Here is a 15,608-nt window from a genome sequence, read left to right as displayed (position 1 = left end):
GCACTTAATTTTGTAGGGTTATTTGGACTGCATTTTCTTTTCTAATTATTTTAGAAATCCAAAACCTTGACTTGGTATACAAATTATACTGTTACAGTACCTTTTTTTTCTTTGTATGTTTTTGTTTATACTGAAGTCTGAGTTGTATTTGTATCATTGGGATAATCTATTGTAATATCCTGGTTCATTCATCATACGTTTTGTATAGAAAAAGCTGACTTTATCGCTCATATTGTATGTGAAGGAACAGGTTTACCATAAAATGAATGCCTTCATCCACCCTGTAGTCCTGATGTATCTGGTTTCACTTTCTTGTTGCTGAGATGCAGAAGAAGGAAAAAAAAAATCCTCTACATTTTAATGTCTTCGGCAGAATGAGTGGTTTGGCTATTTAAACAAACACTGTCTTAAGAAGCATTTTTCAGCACTCTATTTGAAAGTCTCAACAGTTTCAGTGCTGAAATCTTTTTATTAATCTAAACTGGATGACAAATTTTCATCTAAAAGTGGAGTTTTCAGTTTAGTTTTTAATAATGGCTTAATGTCTTTATGAATTACTGCTTTAACCTAAACAGTAACCACAATTGTAATGTATAAAGTGCATATACCATAATCAAAAGTTTAAAACTTCGTTTTCTTAAATTGTAGGTCAAACATTAATCACATTTAGCAAACATTTTTACATTAAAACCTGGATCTTAAAAAATAAGTGAGTTGAAAACTTTGAATCACTGTCTTGTCAAGGCTCATGATTCACATTTTGAGATGGATTCTTTTCTTAATGCAATGCCTGACTTTTGATAATATTTTTTATTAGTACTTGATCACATATAGCAATTCAATGTGCAGACTACCTTTAAAAGGACATATTGTCTGTCTATGTAGCAGTGGCTCCAAAGTGTTTTTGGGCAGTTTGATACCTTTTATATCTGAAGTAGCCTTAACCAGAAAAGTAAAAATTTACAATTTGAGAATATGCTATTTTTACAATTTCAAAGTGATTAATAATTTTTAACTGTTAAAATTGGCCTAAAATAAATGAATATAAATCTCTAAGCAAATCAAAGTCAAACATTTGTGTTATAGCAACAATGAATAATAATTGCTTTATTTAAAACTGCCTGTCTTCATCAGCAATTTTCTTTTTAAAAGGTTGTAAACTGTCCATCAGAACTCTGTTCAGAACCCTTGGTTTTCAAATGAGTTGGATACTTCCTGAATAAAAGCACCTCTAAAACCCTAAAAAAAATCACACAGCTAACAAGTTTCCTGATCCATGTAGTCATCTACTACTACTATTACTACTACCCCCACTACTACTACTACTACTACTACTACTACTACTACTACTACTGCTGCTGCTGCTGCTGCTGCTGCTGCTGCTGCTGCTGCTACTACTACTACTACTATCCATCATAATCATAAATTTCATCTAAAATGGGACCAATTACACCTGGATATATTTACCAAATGGTATCATTTAGAACCTAAATTTATAATTTCATTGATTTAGTGTTGTATTATACACAGAGGCTATTTATTCCAAACATTTCATATTATGGGATTCACTATTTCCAGGTAATATACTGCCAAGAATTTTAAAAGTGACAGGAAATAAGAGATTTTAATTATCACACTGCTTATCAAGTTTTGCCTAACCCTCTACAGATCTCTGTATTGGCTTTCAAATCAATCCACAAAATTTTCTTTCTCACTCTCTCTACTTACACCAAGTCACATTTGCCCATCTGAAGCTGGCACATTGGGGGCTCAGAATAACTGTCCAGGGACAAGAAGGGTTTGGAGCATCTGGCCTTGATATTGCTGTATCCCTCAGTTTTTGTTCCCAAGCCTTCTTATCTACCTTCCCTATTTTCCCTCCAGCCTTTATTTCTCTTTCCAAATCTGTCAAACTCATCTTAGACTACACAATTTTCCTTTACAATTCCACCATACTCCAGGGTGTACTTTCTGTTGTTAAAGCTTTACAAGCTATGGAGTTAATTTCTACGCAGGTGTTTCTCTTCATTTACTTTTCTATAACTATAACCTGTTGCTTGATTAGCTGCAACACAAGTGCTATTCATGGAACCAAAGAGGGCCAAACCTTTCTCACTCTTCCAAAAGGAGATAGAAAACTGCACTGCCTATTCCCAGTCTTGGAAGTAGTTTGCAGGACAAATCCCTTTAAAAAGCTGTTAAGGTGTTTATCACTTGTTTATTTTTTTCACTAATCCCCCTACCCCCCCCCCAAAAAAAAAAACCTTTAGGAGGCCTTTCGAAGCCCAGGATCATAGTTCTAGATTCTCCCAAACCTTTTAACAGCTTTCAAAGTACTTGACTGCCCACAGAACAATAGAGATCTGTTAAGTTGCATACAAAAAAGTTTTCCAAATTAATAATCATACTTACTTTCTTTTCTTTCCAGCTACTCTTCACTTTTCCGAATCTGGAGAGAGTTAATAAGTCAAGAGAGTTGTATTTCTCTCATAATTTTTATCAACATTACTTATACAAGCAGCCTTTACAATGGTAATATACATTTTATTTATTTTTATCATTATTTTATTTTCAATTTATGGAATAAAAGAAGCATTTACATAACAGTGTAATAAAAAAGATAATTGCACATGAAACTGCAAATGCGTTGTATCAATTACTATTATTTTTCAATATTATAAAAATATCATGTAAATTTCTTTTTTTCTTTTTTTTTCTTCACTCTCTCCTACCCTGGAGATAGCTACAGCTAGATACAAATAGGTACATATGTAAAATTAAACATAAATTGCCAAAATTCTAAAGTGATTGATTATACGGTTATGATAGAAAAATGTATATATGTAAAATTAAACATAAATTGCCAAAATTCTAAAGTGATTGCTGATAAGGTTATGATAGAAAAACCTTGCTCAAAGGGTTAAGACAAAAAAAACATTTCTGATGTCAGATATATTGATCAGGCAAAGACACTTCCCTAGATTTAATTAAACAATATGTAAATTCAAATTATTAAACTACTGTTCTTAAATTAAAATAAAAACATAAATTAAACCTGAATTAATAAACTCGTAGTATTGAAGATTATTTTCCCATTAAAAAGCTATCATTTTGTTTTGTTTTGTTTTAGATATAGTCCCCAACATAGCCTGCACAATGGCCTCTCTCATGAGCTGTATAGTAACTACCAATTCCCTTAATCTGCTCTAGGGTCATTTCATTGCACCTAGGCATTCATTGTGGAAATAATTTTGTTCCTAAGGCAGAGATTGATTAACGAAATGGAAGAATTCTTAAGCTGACCTAGAAACAATTAATTCCTATTTCAATTCCTAATTTTGGAGTGACCAAAAAAAAATCCCTTCTTCCAAGTGGCTTTCAGTGGCCAATTAATTAATCTTGAATTGAGATGCTGTTCTCCCTAGGAATCAAAGGTGGAATTTCCCTCATCAGCCCTTGTAGCCTGTGGCTAGGTTCACTCAGCCATACTGTTTACTAGCTGCTTGGCTTGAGATCTTAAAAGCTCAGAGCTAAAGGAAAAACAGCTTGCTGTACACCCAAAGAGGAAAATGAAAATCAGTGTTTTACTTCAAGAAAGAAGTCAGAAAAAATCCCTTCTCTAGTTCCTCTTTTAAATCTGCAAATTCTTATAAATTAGGGAAAGTTCCCCCTTCCTTCTCTGCCTCTTAATTTTGACCACAATCAAAAGACAGAAAGATGTGTTTTTTAATTACCTTTTTAATCTTTAAACACATATCACAGACTAGAACATACAGAGTCTGAGTGACCAGAAATCAAAGTAGAGATGTAAATGTTCCTTTCTTTGCTTGCCTCTGCCATTTACCTCACTGATGTCACTTAATTTACCCTGACCTAATTACTTACCTGAAAACCTGACAGCAAGAATCTGCCTAGAAAAAAAAAAAACATTTCCTTGCTCATATTACCTTGGTTCCTACTCAGCTCCCAGTTTTTCCCCACTCAGAAGAAAAATTCTTATTTGCTGCCTTTACTTAAGGAGTCCCCTTGAATTACTATCTAATATGTGAACCTGAAAAAGTCCTCATCAGGAATGTAACTTTTACAAGAGTTTATATTTTCACAGCTTGCCTTGGTTTCCTTTCCCCAGACATGAAGCCCCAAATTTCTAGTCCTGTTTGCTTCTTCTCTGGCCAGAAAACCCAAGAAGAAACCCGACATGGCAGAAACTTCCCCTGTCCTCCCTGCTTATAGTAGGTCTGAGATGCACAGACCATGGTGTCAAAATGAATTCCAGACTTCTCAGACAGTACCCTATAATCTTGTGCACACCAATCACCCTGAAATATAACCAGAGAGTCTGGCTTGAAGTGGTTTTGCCAATAGACATTATTCCTTTTTAAAATTTATTTTATTTATAATTTATGGAATAAAACAATCATTTTCATAACACAGTATAATGAAAAAAGATTACTGCACATGAAACTGCAAATCTACTATGTATAACTTGCTATTCCTTTTAAATACACAACAGGTCTCATGTAAATTTCTTCTTTTTCTTTTTATTCTCCACTCCCCTGCCCTTGCTACCCTAGGGATGGCCACTATTAGACACAAATAGAAGCTAGATAGATAGGTAAATTTATTCTATACATGTTCTAAAATGTTTATAACAGCTCTATTTGTGGTGGCAAAGAAATTGCAGGGATGCCCATCCATTGGGGAATGGCTGAAGGAGTTGTGGTCTATGATTGTGATGGAATACCACTGTGCTATAAGAAGTGATGAGCTCAATGATCTTGGAAAACCATGGAGAGACTTGCTCGAGATAATGAAGAGTGGAATAAGCAGAACCAAGAGAACACTGTATACATGCTAAGAATGACTTTGACTGAATAAATTATTTTGACTATTATAAGTACCAAAATTAACCATAAAGGGCAGATGAAGAAGGATGCGATCTGCATGCAGTGAAAGGATTAAAAAATAGACCTTGATTGATTCCTCTGTTGTTGAGAGTGAATATTCAGAAAGCTTCCCAATGAAGAGAACACACTGAAAACAGACACATAAACTTATTAGATCAGAGATCTAATTGCTGATAATAGGAGGAGAGTCAAATCAAGGCCAAAGGCCTAACAAAAAGCTTCCCCTTGTTGAGAAATTCTCAAACAGCGCCCATAAAGATATATGGGAGATTTTGTTAAGAATCTGGCATGCAGAGCTCTGGTTCCTTCTGTGGTAGGCAAACTGTGATGAATTAAAAGCTGAAGAGGCATACTTTCTGGCTAATTAATAACCAAATTATTAAGTATGACTTCCAAATAATTAATATATTGGGGTCAGTGGCTTTCTCTTATAAACCAAAGATGAATCATGGTGACACAACGGAAGTTAAAATACTTTTGGAAAAGTGGGTCTTCCCAACAGGTGGAAATCTACTCTGATTGGTTAACAATTAATTAGAGAATGAATATTATAATGACAGATAGGCTTATTCTAATGAGAGGTTGGGGGACTTGACTTTGATTTTGTCACTTTTGAACAAAGAGACTCATCTCTCCCTAGACTACCCCTGCCTCAGGCAATCTAGAAAAAAAAGTATCTGTTCTCTACCTAATCTTACCCGAGTAGAACAATGGTGGAGTCATGTTTAAGAATTTCACCTAGATATTAATTGCACCAAGATATTCCTCAAAATTTAAAATTCTCTAAATCAGTCGTCTCCAAACTTTTTTTTAAATAAGTGCACTCTCTCAGTCTAGGGCAGCTAGATGGAACCATAGTGCATGCAGAGTGACAGCCCTGGAGTGAGGAAGACTCATCTTCCTGAATTCCAATCTGGCTTCAGATACTTGCTAGCTTTGTGACCCTGGGTAAATCATTTAACCCTGTTTACCTCAATTTCACCATCTGTAAAACGAGCTTGAGAAGAAAATAGCAAACTACTGTTGTATCTTTCTGAAGTAAACTCCAAATGCAATCTCAAAGAATCAGACACAACTGAAACAAATCAACAACACCACTCAAAATATTTTCAACATGTCTCCAACATTTATAAATTATCTACAAGTACTTAGGGCCTAGTGTATTCTATGTGTCATAAAATGCACAACACAGACATGTTAATAGGATGAGAAAATGGTGAATAAATATTTTTAAAATTGGTGTTTTGGCAAAAGTAATATATTTGAATTATGCTTTGTTGTTTTTGAAAAATCTTGGTTTGCTACTTTTTAATCCTGTAATTCCTGTGTCTTGCTCTAAGTTAATTCTGTTTTTGTGTTAGGTTTCCATGACTGTCATAAGTGGAAGACAGACTCCACCAAGGTCCAAACAGAAAGAAAGAACAAAAACAAAACTAGAAAGTCTCACTGGCTGTTTTTAATAACTCACAGTTCTCATTCTTATTGGTTATGAGAAGGGATTTGCTCAGCTGGTAATTTTTCATCTTTATGCTAACCCATTTGGAAGTTGCTGTGAAACACACTCAAATTCTTAATTGGGAAGATTTTTTAAAAGGTTAAAAAATTCTTTTTCCTAGGGTATTTTTTAATGCACAAATATTAAAGGGTTTTTTTTTTTCTTGTATCTCCCCAACTTGGTTTTGGCAACAAAATCTTTGTTTTCCAATGACCTGCTAAGCATGATGGCTTCGATACTATAGTTAGCTGGTATCTTAAGGCATAACAAAAATGTAGGGTTTTTTTGTTGTTCTTCAGTTGTTTCAGTCATGTCCAATATGTTGTGACATCATTTGGTATTTTCTTGTAAGTGGTATTGGAGTGCTTTGCCATTTCCTTCTTCAGTTCATTTTATAGATGAGCAAACTGAGGAAAACAGGTTAATTGACTTACTCAGAGTCATCCAGCTAGCAAGTATCTGAGGCCAGATTTAAACTTAGGCCTTTCTGACTCTAGACCTAGTGCTCTCCACTGTATCACCTAGCTACCCTAAGTATAGGGTAATGTTTATCATTAGCAAGAGTGGGTGAAGATTCATATTTCTAATAATCTTAATAGTTTTTGGTGTCTTGATGTCTTGTTGGATTACATGGGCTGATGAAAAGCTTCTACAAGAGTAATCACCTTGGCTGTTTTCAGGTGGTTTACTGGTAAATCACAGCTTTGGTATATTTTTTAATTTGTGGTTTCTTGGCAGGAAAGTTTTTGTGTAAGGGTCAGTTAAATGAAAGCTAGATAACCTCATCCATAAATTCATTTAACCAGGCACACTACAAAGAAGCTCTAAACTTCTGGCCTTTTCCCTACCTGTTTCTCTTGCCAGTGATTCCCTTTCTCCACATCTTGGTTTCTTTGGCTTCCTGCGAATATCAGTTCAAATCACAGCCTTTGTACAGAGGCTCTTTCCTGATATGGCAGCCCAACCCCACCCCAGATGCCAGTGCATTTCTCTCAGAGATTACCTCCTGTTTACTTTTTATAAATCTCATACGTACATCGTTGTGACCTGTTTTGCCCCTCTAGAATGTAAGCTCCTTGAAGACAGTAACTGTTTCCCAGTGCGTGACAAAGTGCCTATCGCATAGGAGGGAAAGAAATAGACTAATGTGAGAGAATCATGAGAAAAGAATCAATAGCTTGGAAAAAATGTATATAAAATTAACAAAGAAAATAAATCTCTAAAAATAGAATTGGCCAAAATGGAAAAGAAAGTACAGAAGCTCATTGAAGAAAATAATTCCTTAAAAATTAGAATTGAAGAAGTGGAAACTAATGACTCTATGAAAAACAAAATTTAAAAAATAAAAAAAAAGTAGAATAAAATGTGAAATTTCTCATTGGACAAATATCTGATCTAGAAAAATAGATCTAGGAGACATAAAATAAGCATTATTGGATTACATGAAAGCCATGAACAATAAAAAAAGCCCACATAATATCTTTTAAGAAATTATCAAAGAAAACTTCTCTGATGTATCAGAACCAGAAGGCAAAATGGAAATGAAAAGAATCCACTGATCACTGCCTGAAAGAAATCCCCAAATGAAAACTCCCAGGAACATCATAGCCAAATTCAAGAGCTCATAGATCAAGGAGAAAGTATTGCAAGCAGCCAAAAAGAAACAACTCAAATATCATGGAGCTACAGTCAGGATGACACAGGATTTGGTATCTTTTATGTTCAAGAACTGGAGGGCTTGGAATATGATATAACAGAAGGCAAAGAAGATTGGATTACAACCACAAATAACCTACCTAGGAAAATTTAATATAATCTTTCTTGGAGAAAAATGGATTATTTAACAAAATAGAGGACTTTCAAGCATTTCTAGTTAAAAGACCAGGGTTGAATAAATAATTTGACTGCCAAATACAATACTCAAGGGAAACACAAAAGGAAAAATAAGAAACAAAAAAGAGAAAACATAAGAAATAAAATAAAATAAAAGGGTTTCTACACCTATATGACAAGATAATCTTTGTAAATTAACGACTGAATTATGATAAGTGCAATTGTAAGGGGTATATTTAGACAAAGGGTGTAAATATAAGGTGAATTTGATGGGATAATACCCCGAAAACCAAAACAAATGGTTTGAGAAAGCATATTGCAATGGAAGTTGTTGGGGGGAGATTGAGTGGAATAAATTATCCCAATAAAAGAGGGATGAAAAAGCTATTACAAGGGAGAGAAACATGAGAGAGATTGCAGGAAAAGCTAAAACCTTACTCTCATCAGAACTGGCTCAAAGAGGGAGTAACATACACCCTCAGTTGGATATAGAAATCTATCTTACCCTACAAGGAAGTATAAAGGGATGGGGATAATAGAAGGGGAAAAGGAGACATAAAAAATGAGAGATAAAAGGGGAAGGCAGTGATCAAAAGTAAAATACTTGGGAGGAAGGAAAGGGTGAGAGGATAAAAGAGAATGGACAAATGAAAAATAGCATGGAGGGAAATACACAGTTATCATAACAATAAATGAGAATGGGATGAACTTACCCATAAAGTGGAAGTGGTTAGCAGAATGGATTAAAAACCAGAATCCTGCAATATGTTGCTTACAAGAAACACATTTGAAGCAGAAAGAAGCATGAGGGTTTGGAGTAGAATCTCTTATGCTTAAACTGAAGCAGAAAAGCAGGGGTAGCAATGATTATCTCAGATAAAGCAGATGCAAAAATAGATTCAATTAAAAGATATAAAGAAACTATATCTTGCTAAAAGGTACCATAGACAATGAAGTAATAGCAATACTAAACAAATATGTACTAAATGGCATAGCATCTAATTTTTTGAAGAAGTTGAATGAGTTACAGAGGGAAACAATTAATAAAACTACTAGTGGAGTACCTCAACCTTCCCTTCTCAGAACTATGTAAATCTAACAAAAAATAAAATAAACAAGAATGAAGTTAAAGAGGCGAATGAAAATTTTCTCACTGGAGAAAATTGATTGTGCAAAAACTTTTCAATTTAATGTAATCAAAATTATCCATTTTGCTTTCATAATGGATTCTATCACTTGTTTGGCCATAAATTTTCCATTCACCATAAATCTGACAGATAAACTATTTCTCACTCCCTTAATTTGCTTATAGTATCCACCTTTATATCTAAATCTGGTACCCATTTGGACTTTATTTTGGTATGCAGTGTCAGATGTTGGTCTATGCCCAGTTTCTGCTGTATTATTTCATAGTTTTTTTTTTTTTCCAGCAGCTTTTATCAAATAATAAGTTCTAATCCCAGAAGCTGGAGTCTTTGGGTTTGTCAAACAGTATATTACTATAGTCATTGACTACTATGTATTGTGTACCTAACCTATTTCACTATCTTTTCCTCTGTTTCTTAGCCAGTACCAAGTAGTTTTGATGACTGCTGCTTTATGATACAATTTAAGAACTGGTATGGCTAGGTTACCATCCGTATCATTTCTTTTCATTAATTCCCTTGATATTCTGGACCTTTTGTTCTTCCAGATGAATTTTGTTTTTTTTTTTTTTCTAGCTAGATAAGGTACTTTTTTTGGCAGTTTGATTGGTATTACACTCACTGCCATTAATTTAGGCAGAATCATCATTTTTATTTTATTTGCTCAGTCTACTCATGAGCAACTGGTGTTTATTCAATTATTTAGATCTGACTTTATTTATGTGAAAAGTGTTTTGTAATTGTGTTCATATAGTTCCTGGGTTTGTTTTGGCAGGTAGACTCCCAAATATTTTATAATGTTTTTAGTAACTTTAAATGGAACTCCTCTATCTAACTCTTGCTGTTGGGCTTTGTTTGTAATATATAGAAATGCCGATGATTTATGTGGTTTTATTTTATATCCTGCAACTTTGATAAAGTTGTTTATCATGTCAAATAGTTTTTTTTCGATTCTCTAGGATATATCACCATATCATCTGCAAAGAGGCATAACTTAGTTTTTTCTTTGCCTAATGTAATTCCTTCAATTTATTTTTTCTTTTCTTATTGTTAAAGCTAATGTTTCTGGCCATGTTGAATAACAGTGGTGATAGTGCACATCCTTGTTTCACCTCCAATCTTATTGGAAATGCATCTAGCTTATCCCTATTACATATAATGCTTGCTGATGCTACTTATCATTTCATGGATGGCTCCATTTATTCTTATTCTGCTTAGAGTTTTTATTAGGAATGGGTATTGTATTTTGTTTAACAGTTTTATGCATTTTTTTCAAATAATCATACGGTTTCTGTTAGTTTTCTTGTTGATATGATCAACTATGTTGACAGGTTTCCTAATATTGAACCAACTCCGAACTCCTGATATAAATCCTACCTGATCAAAGGGTATTATTCTCATGATAGATTGCTATAATCTTTTTGTTAATATATGTTTAAAATTTTTGCATTTACATTCATCAGGGAAATTGGTCTATAATTTTCTTTCTCCATTTTGACTCTTCTCAGTTTAGATATCAGTAACATATTTGTATCATAAAAATAATTTCGTAGGAATCCTCCTTTCACAATTTCCCCAAATAGTCTACATGGTATTAGAATTAATTTTTCTTTAAATGTTCGATAGAATTCACTTGTATATCCATCTGGCCCTGGAGATTTTTTCCTAAAGAGTTCATTGATGTCTTGTTCAATTTCTTTTTCTGAGATAGGGTTATTTAGGTATTTTATTTCCTCTTCTGTTAATCTTGGCAATTTGCTTTTTTTGTAAATATTCATCCATTTCTCTAAGATTGTCAAATTCATGGGCATACAGTTGGTAAAATAAATTCTAATTATTGTCTTCATTTTTTGATGGTGAATTTACCCTTTTAATTTTTGGTACTGGTAATTTGGTTTTCTTCTATTTTAATCAAATTAACCAAAGCTTTATCAATTTTATTTTATTTTTTCATAAAATCAGCTCTGTCCCATGCTTCTTGTGGTGGGTGCTAGGGGCCTGGTTACTAGCTTTATGTGCTGAGGCCTCTGGTTCTGGCAGCTGGAAGTCATATAATACTGTAACTTACCTGGTGTGAGCTGGAGCTGTCTGGTATGGGTAGAGGCCAAGTGTGGTCTTTCTGTGTTTCTCCGTGGTTACACTAAAGCTGGGTGTGAGATGTGGGGGAAGGGTGGTCTGCCTGCTGGAACTCTCTTCTTCCCCAAGGGCTTCACTAGAGCATGGGTAGGCTCAGCTGCTGATGGACACCCATTCCTACTGGTGTCTGTCAAAAATGCTGGCTGTGCAAAGGCATATGGGGGTCCTGGTGTTGGTGCTTGCTGGCTCCACTTTCCTGGGGCTCAGAATCTCCCCCTGGTCCACTGAGGTTGGATTTACTGCTGGCTTGCTGGGATGACTCCATTCCTCTACTGGTTCCCTTCAGCCACAGGAAAAGTGACCTTTCCTGTTAATCCCCCTAGCCTCTTAAACTAAAAAAAATGCTGCACCCCATCTTTCTGCTGGCTCCAGGATTTTTCCTGTGGCAGCATTTTCTGGATTCTTCAAGGGCAGTAAGGTAGAGTGAGAATGACTGATGGCTTACTCCTTCATCTTGGCTCCTGGAAGCCTTAAGAATCTTATTTTACATGCACATACACTCACATGTGTATGTGTGTATGTATATTACATACACATATATCAACAAGCAGATGACTAGGCCAAATACTCATTTACTAAGTTCTTTAGGATAGGATATAGAAAGGACTATAATTCTAGGCTGAATAGCTCAGATATTACATATAGACATACATTTTGTACCCCATCCTTAGTCTAGTCGATAGTGATTTAATATTGTGTTTATTTTTTTTTCTTCACAAGCTTGTCTCACCTTGGTCCAATTATTCCCGTATCATTCATAAAGAATGAGCTATTTTAGTAATTTAATCTTACATATGACTATGTAAGCATTAGCAGGCAGGTGACAAGCCTGAGTACTAATTTAGTTAGTTGTTTGGAATATGGAATGACTACATATTCTGACTGAAAATATCCTTGCATTGTGCTCATATCTTCTTCTGACCACTTACTGTGTTTATAGAAATTTGCTATAAAAGGAAAAACCAGAAAAATGATTATAGCAATATCAAACTGGTCATTAATGGCTCAACATATATAGGGAAGGGTAAAACATCTTTAGCTCTGTTTGATTTCATGTAGGTGTCACAGCAGATTGTGCTGTCGCAATTCCACTTCATTGCCAGACTAAAGAAAAGCCTCTTCAAAAGGAAATTATACAATGGGGAAACTAAACCAGAAATATCACAGCTTAGGCTATGCCAAGGTTGTCCTCTCAGCTTTTTCCCAGATATACTTCCCCACAATTAACAATTCAGGATCATAGTAGCTTGTGGAATTTCTCTTGAATGGTGGATCAAAAAGTTATATGGTGTCAGCCATACGGCTACACACACAAATCTCTATATGCTTTATTATGCACCATCAAAATTATTCAGGTCTTTTTCCTTAAATAATAAGGGGCAAGAGATGTTTGAAAGCTCTTTAAGGAGTCCTGAAAATCCTTTGCTAGCCTAGGCTTAGAATTTTGTATATTTGACCTCCCCCTCAATTCAGGGCATATAGCCATAGCATTTGGTCCATGGAGTCCCCTTAGGGTGGACAAAGGCATCTGGAACATTCACACAAAGAAAAACAAATAACAGTAAAAAATGACCCTAAAATTTTATATTCAATATATATATATACATATATATATATGTATATATATATACACACACACATATATATACACACACACACACACACACACACACATATATATATATATATATATATATATATATATATATATATATATATATATATATATATATATATATATATATATATATATATAATTTTATCAATGAGAACCACAGCTCTTAGTTTTATCGACCTGTTTTTCCACTAATCTTCTACTAGCCACCACCAGACACAGGGTACTATAACTTAGCCTTCTTTGAAATCCATTGGGTCAAACAACCCCAGAAAAACAGCTCCTCTCATGGCCCTCTTTGGCAGAGTGTTTCAGTAATGACACCCAAACCCAATCTTTTCTGAGCTAGGATAACCATTATCATCATTCAGCCCAATTATCCCAATTTGCCTTTCAAATATGCTTCAGATAGGATATCCATTAAAAATAAAACAAAACAAGAAAGCAAAAAGAAAAAAAATAAATAAAATAAACAGAGAACTTACCTTTCTCTCCTCAGGTGCAGATAACTTGATTTCTCTCCTAATAAGGAAGTCAACCAAAACAGAGGAGTCTGAGACATAAGGGGAAAAATGAAACTCTCCAAACCAGAGGTCTGATGCTGCTAGGGCACCATTAAAAAAAAACAGACAAAAGACAAACAAACAAAAAAAGCCACATGCTGCTACGTAGCCCTGCATCTGAAGCCCCCTTGGAGTCTGAGTCAGTTTCTCTCATCATATTCTACCATTGTCACCAGTTACTGTTAACCAAAAGCAATATAACAAATCCATGAGAAATTGCACTGCAACAAGATTTATTGCAGGAGAAATGACCATGCTTGTAGAACCCAAAGAATTTAGGATCCATACAGAAGTTTTCATATTAATGACAGTACAACAAAAGGAGGAGGAGGAAAGAAAAACCTCCACCCAAAGAGGTGTGGCATTAGAGGGGTGGAGATGTGAAAAGGACCAAACCCCTCCCAAAGGGGAGGAGCAAGACAATGGCAAAAGCATCATTCTTTCCCCTTGGGAGTTGCTGGACCATGAAGACAGGATGGTCTGCTTATCATCGAGTGTCCCAGCTGTACAAGTAGTTCCTTAGCCTAGTGCAAACTGACAGTCACCTCTCTTGATTCCCAAGGACATGCTTGAGATACAAACAACAAATAAAGTCACCTCAGGGGGCTTCTTCCTTGACACATTTGGGGCCTCCTGCATACTCTGGGTCCAGTGTTACTGGAAAATATAGCAACTCAAGAAGACAAGTTCAGGAGAATCCTTAACAGCACTTAGCACAGTAGTAGGTACTAATGCATATATTAGGTGCTCAATAAATACTTGACTTGTTGAGGAAATGAATAATACTGAAATCAAATGAGCCTGTGAGAGCTTGACTATTAGCTCCCTATTTGTTCTGTGATTCCAACTCATCCCTAAGCATGGCTTGTGTACCAAAGAAGGAAGTTACCTCTCAGAATCAATCCACATATAAAATATTGTAAAACTTAATTCCTTTTTAAAATTTAAGTAAAAATAAAAATAGATGGAAGTCCCAATATTTTCTTTTCTGTTTTCCAAATGATCATCTAAGGGAGCCCTCAGGAGACATAGACCTGATTTTGTAGACTACTGTCTAAGGAGTAATACAGACAACCAATACCATGATTTGTTTTCCATTTCTGATTTTGATGTTTGGCACATGCTTAATCAATGCTTATAGAGTTGAACTCAATTTTGTGAACTGAACTGAACTGAAGTGAAAAGTTATTCAGAGAAATATTAAGTCACTTTAGGCTGGAATTGTTGGTTCTATCTCTAATGATTGGCAGAAATTGTTGTCACCATCTCCTTTCTAAGGATTTTTTTTAACTTTAATTTTAAGACTTTGGTTTAGTAAACTTTCCCTTTCCCCACTTGTAAGCTGGGCCTACCTCTACTCACCATAGGGGGTTTGTGTGGTCATGATTACAATCTGTAAATAAGAGTAACTGAAGCAAATGAGTTTCAGACATGATTGGTTTATTAGCAATGGCTAGAAATTTGCCAATAAAATGGGTCTGTGACCACCTCGTTTGGTACAAGGGCCTCATTGTGAAATCACAGAGCATTTTAATAGGTATAATGGAGGAACATTAGAAAGAGAAGCGTAAATGATAAATGAGGAACATTGAGCACATCGATTAACATCTGCCTTTACAACTTTCTAATTGGCTGGGGTATGACAAAAATTTCCTTTATCAGCATGGAAACCTACCTTGTGTAAGCATCTCTGAAAAGAACAGGGAACCTTTACAGGAATAAGGAACTTTAACAAATTAGCAATGCTCAATGCATAGGCATTCCTAGCTCCTAGAGTTAATCAATTATATATTTATGTATGGTTACATTAGTGACTATAATGGATAGTGGAGTGATTATGATTTATCACCTATAGCAAGGCTTTTAATAGGAATGAGAAACTCAGCTCATGTGCTGATAGATTAATATTTCACA

Source organism: Trichosurus vulpecula, chromosome 4, assembly GCF_011100635.1.
Source record: "Trichosurus vulpecula isolate mTriVul1 chromosome 4, mTriVul1.pri, whole genome shotgun sequence".
Classification (NCBI taxonomy): domain Eukaryota; kingdom Metazoa; phylum Chordata; class Mammalia; order Diprotodontia; family Phalangeridae; genus Trichosurus; species Trichosurus vulpecula.
This window is presented reverse-complemented; position numbering follows the sequence as displayed.